A 17,502-nucleotide genomic window follows, 5' to 3' on the forward strand; every position below is an offset into this window, starting at 1 on the left:
AGAAACAGAGGGGCTGAAACAGAGGGGCTGGAACAGAGGGGGAGATACAGAGGGGGAGAAACAGAGGGACTGAATCAGAGGGGCTGAAACAGAGGGGCTGAATCAGAGGGGCTGAATCAGAGGGGCTGAATCAGAGGGGCTGAAACAGAGGGCGAGAAACAGAGGGGCTGAAACAGAGGGCGAGAAACAGAGGGGCTGAAACAGAGTGGCTGAAACAGAGGGCGAGAAACAGAGGGGCTGAAACAGAGGGGTGGGAAATAGAGGGGCTGAATCAGAGGGGCTGAATGAGAGGGGCTGAAACAGACGGGCTGAAACAGAGGGGCTGAAAAAGAGGGTGAAAAACAGAGGGGCTGAAACAGAGGGCGAGAAACAGAGGGGCTGAAACAGAGGGGCTGAAACAGAGGGGCTGAAACAGAGGGGCTGGGACAGACGGGGAGATACAGTGGGGGAGAAACAGAGGGGTTGAAACAGATGGGCTGAAACAGAGGGGCTGAAACAGAGGGGCTGAAACAGAGGGGCTGGAACAGAGGGGGAGATACAGAGGGGGAGAAACAGAGGGGCTGAATCAGAGGGGCTGAAACAGAGGGCGAGAATCAGAGGGGCTGAAACAGTGGGGCTGAAACAGAGGGGCTGAATCAGAGGGGCTGAATCAGAGGGGCTGAATCAGAGGGGCTGAAACAGAGGGGCTGAATCAGAGGGGCTGAAACAGAGGGCGAGAAACAGAGTGGCTGAAACAGAGGGTGAGAAACAGAGGGGCTGAAACAGAGGGGCTGAAACAGAGGGGCTGAAACAGAGGGCGAGAAACAGAGGGGCTGAAACAGTGGGCGAGAAACAGAGGGGCTGAAACAAAGGGCGAGAAACAGAGGGGCTGAAACAGAGGGCGAGAAACAGAGGGTCTGAAACAGAGTGGCTGAAACAGAGGGGCTGAAACAGAGGGGCTGAATCAAAGGGGCTGATTCAGAGGGGCTGAAACAGCGGGCGAGAAACAGAGGGCGAGAAACAGAGGGACAGAAACAGAGGGACTGAAACAGAGGGGCTGAAACAGAGGGCGAGAAACAGAGAGGCTGAAACAGAAAGGCTGAAACAGAGGGGCTCAAAAAGGGGGTGAAAAAGAGAGGGGCAGAAACAGAGGGCGAGAAACAGAGGGGCTGAAACAGAGGAGCTGAAACAGAGGGGCTGGAACAGAGGGGGAGATACAGAGGGGGAGAAACAGAGGGACTGAATCAGAGGGGCTGAAACAGAGGGGCTGAATCAGAGGGGCTGAATCAGAGGGGCTGAATCAGAGGGGCAGAAACAGAGGGCGAGAAACAGAGGGGCTGAAACAGAGGGCGAGAAACAGAGGGGCTGAAACAGAGGGGCTGAAACAGAGGGCGAGAAACAGAGGGGCTGAAACAGAGGGGTGGGAAATAGAGGGGCTGAATCAGAGGGGCTGAATGAGAGGGGCTGAAACAGACGGGCTGAAACAGAGGGGCTTAAAAAGCGGGTGAAAAACAGAGGGGCTGAAACAGAGGGCGAGAAACAGAGGGGCTGAAACAGAGGGGCTGAAACAGAGGGGCTGAAACAGAGGGCTGGAACAGACGGGGAGATACAGAGGGGGAGAAACAGAGGGGTTGAAACAGATGGGCTGAAACAGAGGGGCTGAAACAGAGGGGCTGAAACAGAGGGGCTGGAACAGAGGGGGAGATACAGAGGGGGAGAAACAGAGGGGCTGAATCAGAGGGGCTGAAACAGAGGGCGAGAAACAGAGGGGCTGAAACAGTGGGGCTGAAACAGAGGGGCTGAATCAGAGGGGCTGAATCAGAGGGGCTGAAACAGAGGACGAGAAACAGAGGGCGATAAACAGAGGGGCTGAAACAGCGGGCGAGAAACAGAGGGGCTGAAACAGAGGGGCTGAAACAGAGGGGCTGAAACAGAGGGCGAGAAACAGAGGGGCTGAAACAGAGGGGCGGGAAACAGAGGGGCTGAATCAGAGGGGCTGAATGAGTGGGGCTGAATCAGAGGGGCTGAAACAGAGGGGCTGAAACAGAGGGGCTGAAACAGAGGTGCTGAAACAGAGGGGCTGAAACAGAGGGCGAGAAACAGAGGGGCTGAATCAGAGGGGCAAAATCAGAGGGGCAGAATCAGAGGGGCTGAAACAGAGGGGCTGAATCAGAGGGGCTGAAACAGAGGGCGAGAAACAGAGGGGCTGAATCAGATGGGCTAAATCAGAGGGGCTGAATCAGGGGGGCTGAAACAGAGGGGCTGAATCAGAGGGGCTGAAACAGAGGGCGAGAAACAGAGGGGCTGAAACAGAGGGCAAGAAACAGAGGGGCTGAAACAGAGGGCGAGAAACAGAGGGGCTGAAACAGAGGGGCTGAAACAGAGGGGTTGAAACAGAGGGGCTGAATCAGATGGGCTGATTCAGAGGGGCTGAAACAGAGGGGCTGAATCAGCGGGGCTGAAACAGAGGGCGAGAAACAGAGCGGCTGAAACAGAGGGCGAGAGACAGAGGGGCAGAAACAGAGGGCGAGAAACAGAGGGGCTGAAAAAGAGGGACTGAAACAGAGGGCGAGAAACAGAGGGGCTGGAACAGAGGGCGAGAAACAGAGGGGCTGAAACAGAGGGGCTGAAACAGAGGGGCTGAAACAGAGGGGCTGAAACAGTGTGTCTGACACAGAGGGCGAGAAACAGAGGGGCTGAAACAGAGGGCGAGAAACAGAGGGTCTGAATCAGAGGGCCTGAAACAGAGGGTGAGAAACAGAGGGGCTGAAACAGAGGGCGAGAAACAGAGTGGCTGAAACAGATGGGCTGAAACAGAGGGGCTGAAACAGAGGGGCTGAAACAGAGGGGCTGAAACAGAGGGGGAGATACAGAGGGGGAGAAACAGAGGGACTGAATCAGAGGGGCTGAATCAGAGGGGCTGAAACAGAGGGCCTGAAACAGAGGGCGAGAAACAGAGGGGCTGAAACAGAGGGGCTGGAACAGAGGGGGAGATACAGAGGGGGAGAAACAGAGGGACTGAATCAGAGGGGCTGAAACAGAGGGGCTGAATCAGAGGGGCTGAATCAGAGGGGCTGAATCAGAGGGGCTGAAACAGAGGGCGAGAAACAGAGGGGCTGAAACAGAGGGCGAGAAACAGAGGGGCTGAAACAGAGGGGCTGAAACAGAGGGCGAGAAACAGAGGGGCTGAAACAGAGGGGTGGGAAATAGAGGGGCTGAATCAGAGGGGCTGAATGAGAGGGGCTGAAACAGACGGGCTGAAACAGAGGGGCTGAAAAAGAGGGTGAAAAACAGAGGGGCTGAAACAGAGGGCGAGAAACAGAGGGGCTGAAACAGAGGGGCTGAAACAGAGGGGCTGAAACAGAGGGGCTGGAACAGACGGGGAGATACAGAGGGGGAGAAACAGAGGGGTTGAAACAGATGGGCTGAAACAGAGGGGCTGAAACAGAGGGGCTGAAACAGAGGGGCTGGAACAGAGGGGGAGATACAGAGGGGGAGAAACAGAGGGGCTGAATCAGAGGGGCTGAAACAGAGGGCGAGAATCAGAGGGGCTGAAACAGTGGGGCTGAAACAGAGGGGCTGAATCAGAGGGGCTGAATCAGAGGGGCTGAATCAGAGGGGCTGAAACAGAGGGGCTGAATCAGAGGGGCTGAAACAGAGGGCGAGAAACAGAGTGGCTGAAACAGCGGGTGAGAAACAGAGGGGCTGAAACAGAGGGGCTGAAACAGAGGGGCTGAAACAGAGGGCGAGAAACAGAGGGGCTGAAACAGAGGGCGAGAAACAGAGGGGCTGAAACAGAGGGCGAGAAATGGAGGGCGAGAAACAGAGGGACTGAAACAGAGGGACTGAAACAGAGGGGCTGAAACAGAGGGCGAGAAACAGAGGGGCTGAAACAGATGGCGAGAAACAGAGGGGCTGAAACAGAGGGGCTGAATGAGTGGGGCTGAATCAGAGGGGCTGAATCAGAGGGGCTGAAACAGAGGGTGCGAAATAGAGGGGCTGAAACAGAGGGGCTGAAACAGATGGGCTGAAACAGAGGGCGAGAATCAGAGGGGCTGAATCAGAGGGGCTAAATCAGAGGGGCTGAATCAGAGGGGCTGAAACAGAGGGGCTGAATCAGAGGGGCTGAAACAGAGGGCGAGAAACAGAGGGGCTGAAACAGAGGGCGAGAAACAGAGGGGCTGAAACAGAGGGGCTGAAACAGAGGGGCTGAAACAGAGGGCGAGAAACAGAGGGGCTGAAACAGAGGGGCGGGAAACAGAGGGGCTGAATCAGAAGGGCTGAATGAGTGGGGCTGAATCAGAGGGGCTGAATCAGAGGGGCTGAAACAGAGGGGCTGAAACAGAGGGGCTGAAACAGAGGTGCTGAAACAGAGGGGCTGAAACAGAGGGCGAGAAACAGAGGGGCTGAATGAGAGGGGCAAAATCAGAGGGGCTGAATCAGAAGGGCTGAAACAGAGGGGCTGAATCAGAGGGGCTGAAACAGAGGGCGATAAACAGAGGCGCTGAAACAAAGGGCGAGAAACAGAGGGGCTGAAACAGAGGGCGAGAAACAGAGGGGCTGAAACAAAGTGGCTGAAACAGAGGGGCTGAAACAGGGGGGCTGAATCAGAGGGGCTGATTCAGAGGGGCTGAAACAGAGGGCGAGAAACAGAGGGCGAGAAACAGAGGGACAGAAACAGAGGGACTGAAACAGAGGGGCTGAAACAGAGGGCGAGAAACAGAGGGGCTGAAACAGAGGGCAAGAAACAGAGGGGCTGAAACAGACGGGCTGAAACAGGGGGGCTCAAAAAGGGGGTGAAAAAGAGAGGGGCAGAAACAGAGGGGCTGAAACAGAGGGCGAGAAACAGAGGGGCTGAAACAGAGGGGCTGGAACAGAGGGGGAGATACAGAGGGGGAGAAACAGAGGGCGAGAAACAGAGGGCGAGAAACAGAGGGGCTGAAACAGAGGGGCTGAAATAGAGGGCGAGAAACAGAGGGGCAGAAACAGAGGGGTGGGAAATAGAGGGGCTGAATCAGAGGGGCTGAATGAGAGGGGCTGAAACAGACGGGCTGAAACAGAGGGGCTGAAAAAGAGTGTGAAAAACAGAGGGGCTGAAACAGAGGGCGAGAAACAGAGGGGCTGAAACAGAGGGGCTGAAACAGAGGGGCTGAAACAGAGGGGCTGGAACAGACGGGGAGATACAGAGGGGGAGAAACAGAGGGGTTGAAACAGATGGGCTGAAACAGAGGGGCTGAAACAGAGGGGCTGAAACAGAGGGGCTGGAACAGAGGGGGAGATACAGAGGGGGAGAAACAGAGGGGCTGAATCAGAGGGGCTGAAACAGAGGGCGAGAAACAGAGGGGCTGAAACAGTGGGGCTGAAACAGAGGGGCTGAATCAGAGGGGCTGAATCAGAGGGGCTGAATCAGAGGGGCTGAAACAGAGGGCGAGAAACAGAGGGGCTGAAACAGCGGGCGAGAAACAGAGGGGCTGAAACAGAGGGGCTGAAACAGAGGGGCTGAAACAGAGGGGCTGAAACAGAGGGCGAGAAACAGAGGGGCTGAAACAGAGGGCGAGAAACAGAGGGGCTGAATCAGAGGGGCTGAATGAGTGGGGCTGAATCAGAGGGGCTGAATCAGAGGGGCTGAAACAGAGGGGCTGAAACAGAGGGGCTGAAACAGAGGTGCTGAAACAGAGGGGCTGAAACAGAGGGCGAGAAACAGAGGGGCTGAATCAGAGGGGCAAAATCAGAGGGGCAGAATCAGAGGGGCTGAAACAGAGGGGCTGAATCAGAGGGGCTGAAACAGAGGGCGAGAAACAGAGGCGCTGAAACAAAGGGCGAGAAACAGAGGGGCTGAAACAGAGGGCGGGAAACAGAGGGGCTGAAACAGAGGGGCTGAATCAGAGGGGCTGAAACAGAGGGCGAGAAACAGAGGGCGAGAAACAGAGGGACAGAAACAGAGGGACTGAAACAGAGGGGCTGAAACAGAGGGCGAGAAACAGAGGGGCTGAAACAGAGGGCGAGAAACAGAGGGGCTGAAACAGATGGGCTGAAACAGAGGGCGAGAAACAGAGGGGCTGAATCAGATGGGCTAAATCAGAGGGGCTGAATCAGGGGGGCTGAAAGAGAGGGGCTGAATCAGAGGGGCTGAAACAGAGGGCAAGAAACAGAGGGGCTGAAACAGAGGGCGAGAAACAGAGGGGCTGAAACAGAGGGGCTGAAACAGAGGGGCTGAATCTGATGGGCTGATTCAGAGGGGCTGAAACAGAGGGGCTGAATCAGCGGGGCTGAAACAGAGGGCGAGAAACAGAGCGGCTGAAACAGAGGGCGAGAGACAGAGGGGCAGAAACAGAGGGCGAGAAACAGAGGGGCTGAAAAAGAGGGACTGAAACAGAGGGCGAGAAACAGAGGGGCTGGAACAGAGGGCGAGAAACAGAGGGGCTGAAACAGAGGGGCTGAAACAGAGGGGCTGAAACAGTGTGGCTGACACAGAGGGCGAGAAACAGAGGGGCTGAAACAGAGGGGCTGAAACAGAGGTGCTGAAACAAAGGGGCTGAAACAGAGGGCGAGAAACAGAGGGGCTGAAAGGGAGGGGCAAAATCAGAGGGGCTGAATCAGAGGGGCTGAAACAGAGGGGCTGAAACAGAGGGCGAGAAACAGAGGGGCTGAAATAAAGGGCGAGAAACAGAGGGGCTGAAACAGAGGGCGAGAAACAGAGGGGCTGCAATAGAGTGGCTGAAACAGAGGGTCTGAAACAGAGGGGCTGAATGTGACGGGCTGATTCAGAGGGGCTGAAACAGAGGGGCTGAATCAGCGGGGCTGAAACAGGGCGAGAAACTGAGGGGCTGAAACAGAGGGCGAGAAACAGAGGGGCAGAAACAGAGGGCGAGAAACTGTGGGGCTGAAACAGAGGGCGAGAAACAGAGGGGCTGAAACAGAGGGCGAGAAACAGAGGGGCTGAAAAAGAGTGTGAAAAACAGAGGGGCTGAAACAGAGGGCGAGAAACAGAGGGGCTGAAACAGAGGGGCTGAAACAGAGGGGCTGAAACAGAGGGGCTGGAACAGACGGGGAGATACAGAGGGGGAGAAACAGAGGGGTTGAAACAGATGGGCTGAAACAGAGGGGCTGAAACAGAGGGGCTGAAACAGAGGGGCTGGAACAGAGGGGGAGATACAGAGGGGGAGAAACAGAGGGGCTGAATCAGAGGGGCTGAAACAGAGGGCGAGAAACAGAGGGGCTGAAACAGTGGGGCTGAAACAGAGGAGCTGAATCAGAGGGGCTGAATCAGAGGGGCTGAATCAGAGGGGCTGAAACAGAGGGCGAGAAACAGAGGGGCTGAAACAGCGGGCGAGAAACAGAGGGGCTGAAACAGAGGGGCTGAAACAGAGGGGCTGAAACAGAGGGGCTGAAACAGAGGGCGAGAAACAGAGGGGCTGAAACAGAGGGCGAGAAACAGAGGGGCTGAATCAGAGGGGCTGAATGAGTGGGGCTGAATCAGAGGGGCTGAATCAGAGGGGCTGAAACAGAGGGGCTGAAACAGAGGGGCTGAAACAGAGGTGCTGAAACAGAGGGGCTGAAACAGAGGGCGAGAAACAGAGGGGCTGAATCAGAGGGGCAAAATCAGAGGGGCAGAATCAGAGGGGCTGAAACAGAGGGGCTGAATCAGAGGGGCTGAAACAGAGGGCGAGAAACAGAGGCGCTGAAACAAAGGGCGAGAAACAGAGGGGCTGAAACAGAGGGCGGGAAACAGAGGGGCTGAAACAGAGGGGCTGAATCAGAGGGGCTGAAACAGAGGGCGAGAAACAGAGGGCGAGAAACAGAGGGACAGAAACAGAGGGACTGAAACAGAGGGGCTGAAACAGAGGGCGAGAAACAGAGGGGCTGAAACAGAGGGCGAGAAACAGAGGGGCTGAAACAGATGGGCTGAAACAGAGGGCGAGAAACAGAGGGGCTGAATCAGATGGGCTAAATCAGAGGGGCTGAATCAGGGGGGCTGAAAGAGAGGGGCTGAATCAGAGGGGCTGAAACAGAGGGCAAGAAACAGAGGGGCTGAAACAGAGGGCGAGAAACAGAGGGGCTGAAACAGAGGGGCTGAAACAGAGGGGCTGAATCTGATGGGCTGATTCAGAGGGGCTGAAACAGAGGGGCTGAATCAGCGGGGCTGAAACAGAGGGCGAGAAACAGAGCGGCTGAAACAGAGGGCGAGAGACAGAGGGGCAGAAACAGAGGGCGAGAAACAGAGGGGCTGAAAAAGAGGGACTGAAACAGAGGGCGAGAAACAGAGGGGCTGGAACAGAGGGCGAGAAACAGAGGGGCTGAAACAGAGGGGCTGAAACAGAGGGGCTGAAACAGTGTGGCTGACACAAGGGCGAGAAACAGAGGGGCTGAAACAGAGGGGCTGAAACAGAGGTGCTGAAACAAAGGGGCTGAAACAGAGGGCGAGAAACAGAGGGGCTGAAAGGGAGGGGCAAAATCAGAGGGGCTGAATCAGAGGGGCTGAAACAGAGGGGCTGAAACAGAGGGCGAGAAACAGAGGGGCTGAAATAAAGGGCGAGAAACAGAGGGGCTGAAACAGAGGGCGAGAAACAGAGGGGCTGCAATAGAGTGGCTGAAACAGAGGGTCTGAAACAGAGGGGCTGAATGTGACGGGCTGATTCAGAGGGGCTGAAACAGAGGGGCTGAATCAGCAGGGCTGAAACAGGGCGAGAAACTGAGGGGCTGAAACAGAGGGCGAGAAACAGAGGGGCAGAAACAGAGGGCGAGAAACTGTGGGGCTGAAACAGAGGGCGAGAAACAGAGGGGCTGAAACAGAGGGCGAGAAACAGAGGGGCTGAAACAGAGGGGCTGAAACAGAGGGCGAGAAACAGAGGGGCTGAAACAGAGGGGCTGAAACAGTGGGGCTGAAACAGAGGGCGAGAAACAGAGGGGCTGAAACAGAGTGCGAGAAACAGAGGGGATGAAACAGAGGGGCGGGAAACAGAGGTGCTGGATCAGAGGGGCTGAATCAGAGGGGCTGAATCAGAGGGTGCGAAACAGAGGGGCTGAAACAGAGGGGCTGAAACAGAGGGGCTGAAACAGAGGGCGAGAAACAGAGGGGCTGAATCAGAGTGGCTGAATAAGAGGGGCTGAAACAGAGGTGCTGAATCAGAGGGGCTCAAACAGAGGGCGAGAAACACAGTGGCTGAAACAGAGGGCGAGAAACAGAGGGGCTGAAACAGAGGGGCTGAAACAGAGGGGCTGAAACAAAGGGCGAGAAACAGAGGGGCTGAAACAGAGGGCGAGAAATGGAGGGCGAGAAACAGAGGGACTGAAACAGAGGGGCTGAAACAGAGGGCGAGAAACAGAGGTGCTGAAACAGAGGGCGAGAAACAGAGGGGCTGAAACAGAGGGGCTGAATGAGTGGGGCTGAATCAGAGGGGCTGAATCAGAGGGGCTGAAACAGAGGGCGAGAATCAGAGGGGCTGAATCAGAGGGGCTAAATCAGAAGGGCTGAATCAGAGGGGCTGAAACAGAGGGGCTGAATCAGAGGGGCTGAATCAGAGGGCGAGAAACAGAGGGGCTGAAACAGAGGGCGAGAAACAGAGGGGCTGAATCAGAGGGGCTGAAACAGAGGGCGAGAAACAGAGGGGCTGAAACAGAGGGCGAGAAACAGAGGGGCTGAAACAGAGGGGCTGAAACAGAGGGGCTGAAACAGAGGGGCTGAAACAGATTGCGAGAAACAGAGGGGCTGGAACAGAGGGGCAGGAAACAGAGGGGCTGAATCAGAGGGGCTGAATGAGTGCGGCTGAATCAGAAGGGCTGAATCAGAGGGGCTGAAACAGAGGGGCAGAAACAGAGGGGCTGAAACAGAGGTGCTGAAACAGAGGGGCTGAAACAGAGGGCGAGAAACAGAGGGGCTGAATCGGAGGTTCAAAATCAGAGGGGCTGAAACAGAGGGGCTGAAACAGAGGGGCTGAAACAAAGGGCGAGAAACAGAGGGGCTGAAACAGAGGGCGAGAAACAGAGGGGCTGCAATAGAGTGGCTGAAACAGAGGGGCTGAAACAGAGGGGCTGAATCAGACGGGCTGATTCAGAGAGGCTGAAACAGAGGGGCTGAATCAGCGGGGCTGAAACAGAGGGTGAGAAACTGAGGGGCTGAAACAGAGGGCGAGAAACAGAGGGGCAGAAACAGAGGGCGAGACACTGAGGGGCTGAAACAGAGGGCGAGAAACAGAAGGGCTGAAACAGAGGGGCTGAAACAGAGGGGCTGAAACAGAGGGGCTGAATCAGATGGGCTGATTCAGAGGGGCTGAAACAGAGGGGCTGAATCAGCGGGGCTGAAACAGAGGGCGAGAAACAGAGGGGCTGAAACAGAGGGGCTGAAACGGAGGGGCTGAATCAGAGGGGCTGAATCAGAGGGGCTGAAACAGAGGGGCTGAAACAGAGGGTGAGAAACAGAGGGGCTGAAACAGAGGGCGAGAAACAGGGGGTCTGAAACAGAGGGGCTGAAACAGAGGGCGAGAAACAAAGGGGCTGAAACAGAGGGGCGGGAAACAGAGGGGCTGAATCAGAGGGGCTGAATGAGTGGGGCTGAAGCAGACGGGCTGAAACAGAGGGGCTGAAAAAGAGGGTGAAAAACAGAGGGGCTGAAACAGAGGGCGAGAAACAGAGGGGCTGCAATAGAGTGGCTGAAACAGAGGGGCTGAAACAGAGGGGCTGAATCAGACGGGCTGATTCAGAGGGACTGAAACAGAGGGGCTGAATCAGCGGGGCTGAAACAGAGGGCGAGACACTGAGGGGCTGAAACAGGGCGAGAAACAGAGGGGCAGAAACAGAGGGCGAGAAACTGAGGGGCTGAAACAGTGGGCGAGAAACAGAGGGGCAGAATCAGAGGGCGAGAAACAGAGGGGCTGAAACAGAGGGGCTGAAACAGAGGGCGAGAAACAGAGGGGCTGAAACAGAGGGCTAGAAACAGAGGGGCTGAAACAGAGGGGCTGAAACAGTGGGGCTGAAACAGAGGGCGAGAAACAGAGGGGCTGAAACAGAGGGCGAGAAACAGAGGGGCTGAAACAGAGTGCGAGAAACAGAGGGGATGAAACAGAGGGGCGGGAAACAGAGGGGCTGGATCAGAGGGGCTGAAACAGAGGTGCTGAAACAGAGGGGCTGGAACAGAGGGGGAGATACAGAGGGGGAGAAACAGAGGGGCTGAATCAGAGGGGCTGAAACAGAGGGCGAGAAACAGAGGGGCTGAAACAGAGGGGCTGAAACAGAGGGGCTGAATCAGAGGGGCTGAATCAGAGGGGCTGAATCAGAGGGGCTGAAACACAGGGCGAGAAACAGAGGGGCTGAAACAGAGGGCGAGAAACAGCGGGGCTGAAACAGAGGGGCTGAAACAGAGGGGCTGAAACAGAGGGCGAGAAACAGAGGGGCTGAAACAGAGGGGCGGGAAACAGAGGGGCTGAATCAGAGGGGCTGAATGAGTGGGGCTGAATAAGAGGGGCTGAATCAGAGGGGCTGAAACAGAGGGGCTGAAACAGAGGTGCTGAAACAGAGGGGCTGAAACAGAGGGCGAGAAACAGTGGGGCTGAATTGGAGGGGCAAAATCAGAGTGGCTGTATCAGAGGGGCTGAAACAGAGGGGCTGAAACAGAGGGCGAGAAACAAGGGGGCTGAAACATAGGGCGAGAAACAGAGGGGCTGAAACAGAGGGCGAGAAACAGAGGGGCTGCAATAGAGTGGCTGAAACAGAGGGGCTGAAACAGAGGGGCTGAATCAGACGGGCTGATTCAGAGGGACTGAAACAGAGGGGCTGAATCAGCGGGGCTGAAACAGAGGGCGAGACACTGAGGGGCTGAAACAGGGCGAGAAACAGAGGGGCAGAAACAGAGGGCGAGAAACTGAGGGGCTGAAACAGAGGGCGAGAAACAGAGGGGCAGAATCAGAGGGCGAGAAACAGAGGGGCTGAAACAGAGGGGCTGAAACAGAGGGCGAGAAACAGAGGGGCTGAAACAGAGGGCTAGAAACAGAGGGGCTGAAACAGAGGGGCTGAAACAGTGGGGCTGAAACAGAGGGCGAGAAACAGAGGGGCTGAAACAGAGGGCGAGAAACAGAGGGGCTGAAACAGAGTGCGAGAAACAGAGGGGATGAAACAGCGGGGCGGGAAACAGAGGGGCTGGATCAGAGGGGCTGAATCAGAGGGGCTGAATCAGAGGGTGCGAAACAGAGGGGCTGAAACAGAGGGGCTGAAACAGAGGGCGAGAAACAGAGGAGCTGAAACAGAGGGGCGGGAAACAGAGGGGCTGAATCAGAAGGGCTGAATGAGTGGGGCTGAATCAGAGGGGCTGAATCAGAGGGGCTGAAACAGAGGGGCTGAAACAGAGGGGCTGAAACAGAGGTGCTGAAACAGAGGGGCTGAAACAGAGGGCGAGAAACAGAGGGGCTGAATGAGAGGGGCAAAATCAGAGGGGCTGAATCAGAAGGGCTGAAACAGAGGGGCTGAAGCAGAGGGGCTGAAACAGAGGGCGAGAAACAGAGGCGCTGAAACAAAGGGCGAGAAACAGAGGGGCTGAAACAGAGGGCGAGAAACAGAGGGGCTGAAACAAAGTGGCTGAAACAGAGGGGCTGAAACAGGGGGGCTGAATCAGAGGGGCTGATTCAGAGGGGCTGAAACAGAGGGCGAGAAACAGAGGGCGAGAAACAGAGGGACAGAAACAGAGGGACTGAAACAGAGGGGCTGAAACAGAGGGCGAGAAACAGAGGGGCTGAAACAGAGGGCAAGAAACAGAGGGGCTGAAACAGACGGGCTGAAACAGAGGGGCTCAAAAAGGGGGTGAAAAAGAGAGGGGCAGAAACAGAGGGGCTGAAACAGAGGGCGAGAAACAGAGGGGCTGAAACAGAGGGGCTGGAACAGAGGGGGAGATACAGAGGGGGAGAAACAGAGGGCGAGAAACAGAGGGGCTGAAACAGAGGGCGAGAAACAGAGGGGCTGAAACAGAGGGGCTGAAATAGAGGGCGAGAAACAGAGGGGCTGAAACAGAGGGGTGGGAAATAGAGGGGCTGAATCAGAGGGGCTGAATGAGAGGGGCTGAAACAGACGGGCTGAAACAGAGGGGCTGAAAAAGAGTGTGAAAAACAGAGGGGCTGAAACAGAGGGCGAGAAACAGAGGGGCTGAAACAGAGGGGCTGAAACAGAGGGGCTGAAACAGAGGGGCTGGAACAGACGGGGAGATACAGAGGGGGAGAAACAGAGGGGTTGAAACAGATGGGCTGAAACAGAGGGGCTGAAACAGAGGGGCTGAAACAGAGGGGCTGGAACAGAGGGGGAGATACAGAGGGGGAGAAACAGAGGGGCTGAATCAGAGGGGCTGAAACAGAGGGCGAGAAACAGAGGGGCTGAAACAGTGGGGCTGAAACAGAGGGGCTGAATCAGAGGGGCTGAATCAGAGGGGCTGAAACAGAGGGCGAGAAACAGAGGGGCTGAAACAGCGGGCGAGAAACAGAGGGGCTGAAACAGAGGGGCTGAAACAGAGGGGCTGAAACAGAGGGGCTGAAACAGAGGGCGAGAAACAGAGGGGCTGAAACAGAGGGCGAGAAACAGAGGGGCTGAATCAGAGGGGCTGAATGAGTGGGGCTGAATCAGAGGGGCTGAATCAGAGGGGCTGAAACAGAGGGGCTGAAACAGAGGGGCTGAAACAGAGGTGCTGAAACAGAGGGGCTGAAACAGAGGGCGAGAAACAGAGGGGCTGAATCAGAGGGGCAAAATCAGAGGGGCAGAATCAGAGGGGCTGAAACAGAGGGGCTGAATCAGAGGGGCTGAAACAGAGGGCGAGAAACAGAGGCGCTGAAACAAAGGGCGAGAAACAGAGGGGCTGAAACAGAGGGCTGGAAACAGAGGGGCTGAAACAGAGGGGCTGAATCAGAGGGGCTGAAACAGAGGGCGAGAAACAGAGGGCGAGAAACAGAGGGACAGAAACAGAGGGACTGAAACAGAGGGGCTGAAACAGAGGGCGAGAAACAGAGGGGCTGAAACAGAGGGCGAGAAACAGAGGGGCTGAAACAGATGGGCTGAAACAGAGGGCGAGAAACAGAGGGGCGGAATCAGATGGGCTAAATCAGAGGGGCTGAATCAGGGGGGCTGAAAGAGAGGGGCTGAATCAGAGGGGCTGAAACAGAGGGCAAGAAACAGAGGGGCTGAAACAGAGGGCGAGAAACAGAGGGGCTGAAACAGAGGGGCTGAAACAGAGGGGCTGAAACAGAGGGGCTGAATCTGATGGGCTGATTCAGAGGGGCTGAAACAGAGGGGCTGAATCAGCGGGGCTGAAACAGAGGGCGAGAAACAGAGCGGCTGAAACAGAGGGCGAGAGACAGAGGGGCAGAAACAGAGGGCGAGAAACAGAGGGGCTGAAAAAGAGGGACTGAAACAGAGGGCGAGAAACAGAGGGGCTGGAACAGAGGGCGAGAAACAGAGGGGCTGAAACAGAGGGGCTGAAACAGAGGGGCTGAAACAGTGTGGCTGACACAGAGGGCGAGAAACAGAGGGGCTGAAACAGAGGGGCTGAAACAGAGGTGCTGAAACAAAGGGGCTGAAACAGAGGGCGAGAAACAGAGGGGCTGAAAGGGAGGGGCAAAATCAGAGGGGCTGAATCAGAGGGGCTGAAACAGAGGGGCTGAAACAGAGGGCGAGAAACAGAGGGGCTGAAATAAAGGGCGAGAAACAGAGGGGCTGAAACAGAGGGCGAGAAACAGAGGGGCTGCAATAGAGTGGCTGAAACAGAGGGTCTGAAACAGAGGGGCTGAATGTGACGGGCTGATTCAGAGGGGCTGAAACAGAGGGGCTGAATCAGCGGGGCTGAAACAGGGCGAGAAACTGAGGGGCTGAAACAGAGGGCGAGAAACAGAGGGGCAGAAACAGAGGGCGAGAAACTGTGGGGCTGAAACAGAGGGCGAGAAACAGAGGGGCTGAAACAGAGGGCGAGAAACAGAGGGGCTGAAACAGAGGGGCTGAAACAGAGGGCGAGAAACAGAGGGGCTGAAACAGAGGGGCTGAAACAGTGGGGCTGAAACAGAGGGCGAGAAACAGAGGGGCTGAAACAGAGTGCGAGAAACAGAGGGGATGAAACAGAGGGGCGGGAAACAGAGGGGCTGGATCAGAGGGGCTGAATCAGAGGGGCTGAATCAGAGGGTGCGAAACAGAGGGGCTGAAACAGAGGGGCTGAAACAGAGGGGCTGAAACAGAGGGCGAGAAACAGAGGGGCTGAATCAGAGTGGCTGAATAAGAGGGGCTGAAACAGAGGTGCTGAATCAGAGGGGCTCAAACAGAGGGCGAGAAACACAGTGGCTGAAACAGAGGGCGAGAAACAGAGGGGCTGAAACAGAGGGGCTGAAACAGAGGGGCTGAAACAAAGGGCGAGAAACAGAGGGGCTGAAACAGAGGGCGAGAAATGGAGGGCGAGAAACAGAGGGACTGAAACAGAGGGGCTGAAACAGAGGGCGAGAAACAGAGGGGCTGAAACAGAGGGCGAGAAACAGAGGGGCTGAAACAGAGGGGCTGAATGAGTGGGGCTGAATCAGAGGGGCTGAATCAGAGGGGCTGAAACAGAGGGTGCGAAACAGAGGGGCTGAAACAGAGGGCGAGAATCAGAGGGGCTGAATCAGAGGGGCTAAATCAGAAGGGCTGAATCAGAGGGGCTGAAACAGAGGGGCTGAATCAGAGGGGCTGAATCAGAGGGCGAGAAACAGAGGGGCTGAAACAGAGGGCGAGAAACAGAGGGGCTGAATCAGAGGGGCTGAAACAGAGGGCGAGAAACAGAGGGGCTGAAACAGAGGGCGAGAAACAGAGGGGCTGAAACAGAGGGGCTGAAACAGAGGGGCTGAAACAGATTGCGAGAAACAGACGGGCTGGAACAGAGGGGCAGGAAACAGAGGGGCTGAATCAGAGGGGCTGAATGAGTGCGGCTGAATCAGAAGGGCTGAATCAGAGGGGCTGAAACAGAGGGGCAGAAACAGAGGGGCTGAAACAGAGGTGCTGAAACAGAGGGGCTGAAACAGAGGGCGAGAAACAGAGGGGCTGAATCGGAGGGTCAAAATCAGAGTGGCTGAAACAGAGGGGCTGAAACAGAGGGGCTGAAACAAAGGGCGAGAAACAGAGGGGCTGAAACAGAGGGCGAGAAACAGAGGGGCTGCAATAGAGTGGCTGAAACAGTGGGGCTGAAACAGAGGGGCTGAATCAGACGGGCTGATTCAGAGAGGCTGAAACAGAGGGGCTGAATCAGCGGGGCTGAAACAGAGGGTGAGAAACTGAGGGGCTGAAACAGAGGGCGAGAAACAGAGGGGCAGAAACAGAGGGCGAGACACTGAGGGGCTGAAACAGAGGGCGAGAAACAGAAGGGCTGAAACAGAGGGGCTGAAACAGAGTGGCTGAAACAGAGGGGCTGAATCAGATGGGCTGATTCAGAGGGGCTGAAACAGAGGGGCTGAATCAGCGGGGCTGAAACAGAGGGCGAGAAACAGAGGGGCTGAAACAGAGGGGCTGAAACGGAGGGGCTGAATCAGAGGGGCTGAATCAGAGGGGCTGAAACAGAGGGGCTGAAACAGAGGGTGAGAAACAGAGGGGCTGAAACAGAGGGCGAGAAACAGGGGGTCTGAAACAGAGGGGCTGAAACAGAGGGCGAGAAACAAAGGGGCTGAAACAGAGGGGCGGGAAACAGAGGGGCTGAATCAGAGGGGCTGAATGAGTGGGGCTGAAACAGACGGGCTGAAACAGAGGGGCTGAAAAAGAGGGTGAAAAACAGAGGGGCTGAAACAGAGGGCGAGAAACAGAGGGGCTGAAACAGAGGGGCTGAAACAGAGGTGCTGAAACAGAGGGGCTGGAACAGAGGGGGAGATACAGAGGGGGAGAAACAGAGGGGCTGAATCAGAGGGGCTGAAACAGAGGGCGAGAAACAGAGGGGCTGAAACAGAGGGGCTGAAACAGAGGGGCTGAATCAGAGGGGCTGAATCAGAGGGGCTGAATCAGAGGGGCTGAAACACAGGGCGAGAAACAGAGGGGCTGAAACAGAGGGGCTGAAACAGAGGGCGAGAAACAGAGGGGCTGAAAGAGAGGGCTAGAAACAGAGGGGCTGAAACAGAGGGGCTGAAACAGTGGGGCTGAAACAGAGGGCGAGAAACAGAGGGGCTGAAACAGAGGGCGAGAAACAGAGGGGCTGAAACAGAGTGCGAGAAACAGAGGGGATGAAACAGAGGGGCGGGAAACAGAGGGGCTGGATCAGAGGGGCTGAATCAGAGGGGCTGAATCAGAGGGTGCGAAACAGAGGGGCTGAAACAGAGGGGCTGAAACATAGGGCGAGAAACAGAGGGGCTGAATCAGAGGGGCTGAATAAGAGGGGCTGAAACAGAGGGGCTGAATCAGAGGGGCTGAAACATAGGGCGAGAAACAGAGTGGCTGAAACAGAGGGCGAGAAACAGAGGGGCTGAAACAGAGGGGCTGAAACAGAGGGGCTGAAACAGAGGGCGAGAAACAGAGGGGCTGAAACAGAGGGCGAGAAACAGAGGGGCTGAAACAGAG

This window comes from Chiloscyllium punctatum, chromosome 4 (assembly GCF_047496795.1).
Source record: "Chiloscyllium punctatum isolate Juve2018m chromosome 4, sChiPun1.3, whole genome shotgun sequence".
NCBI classification, from domain to species: Eukaryota; Metazoa; Chordata; class Chondrichthyes; order Orectolobiformes; family Hemiscylliidae; genus Chiloscyllium; species Chiloscyllium punctatum.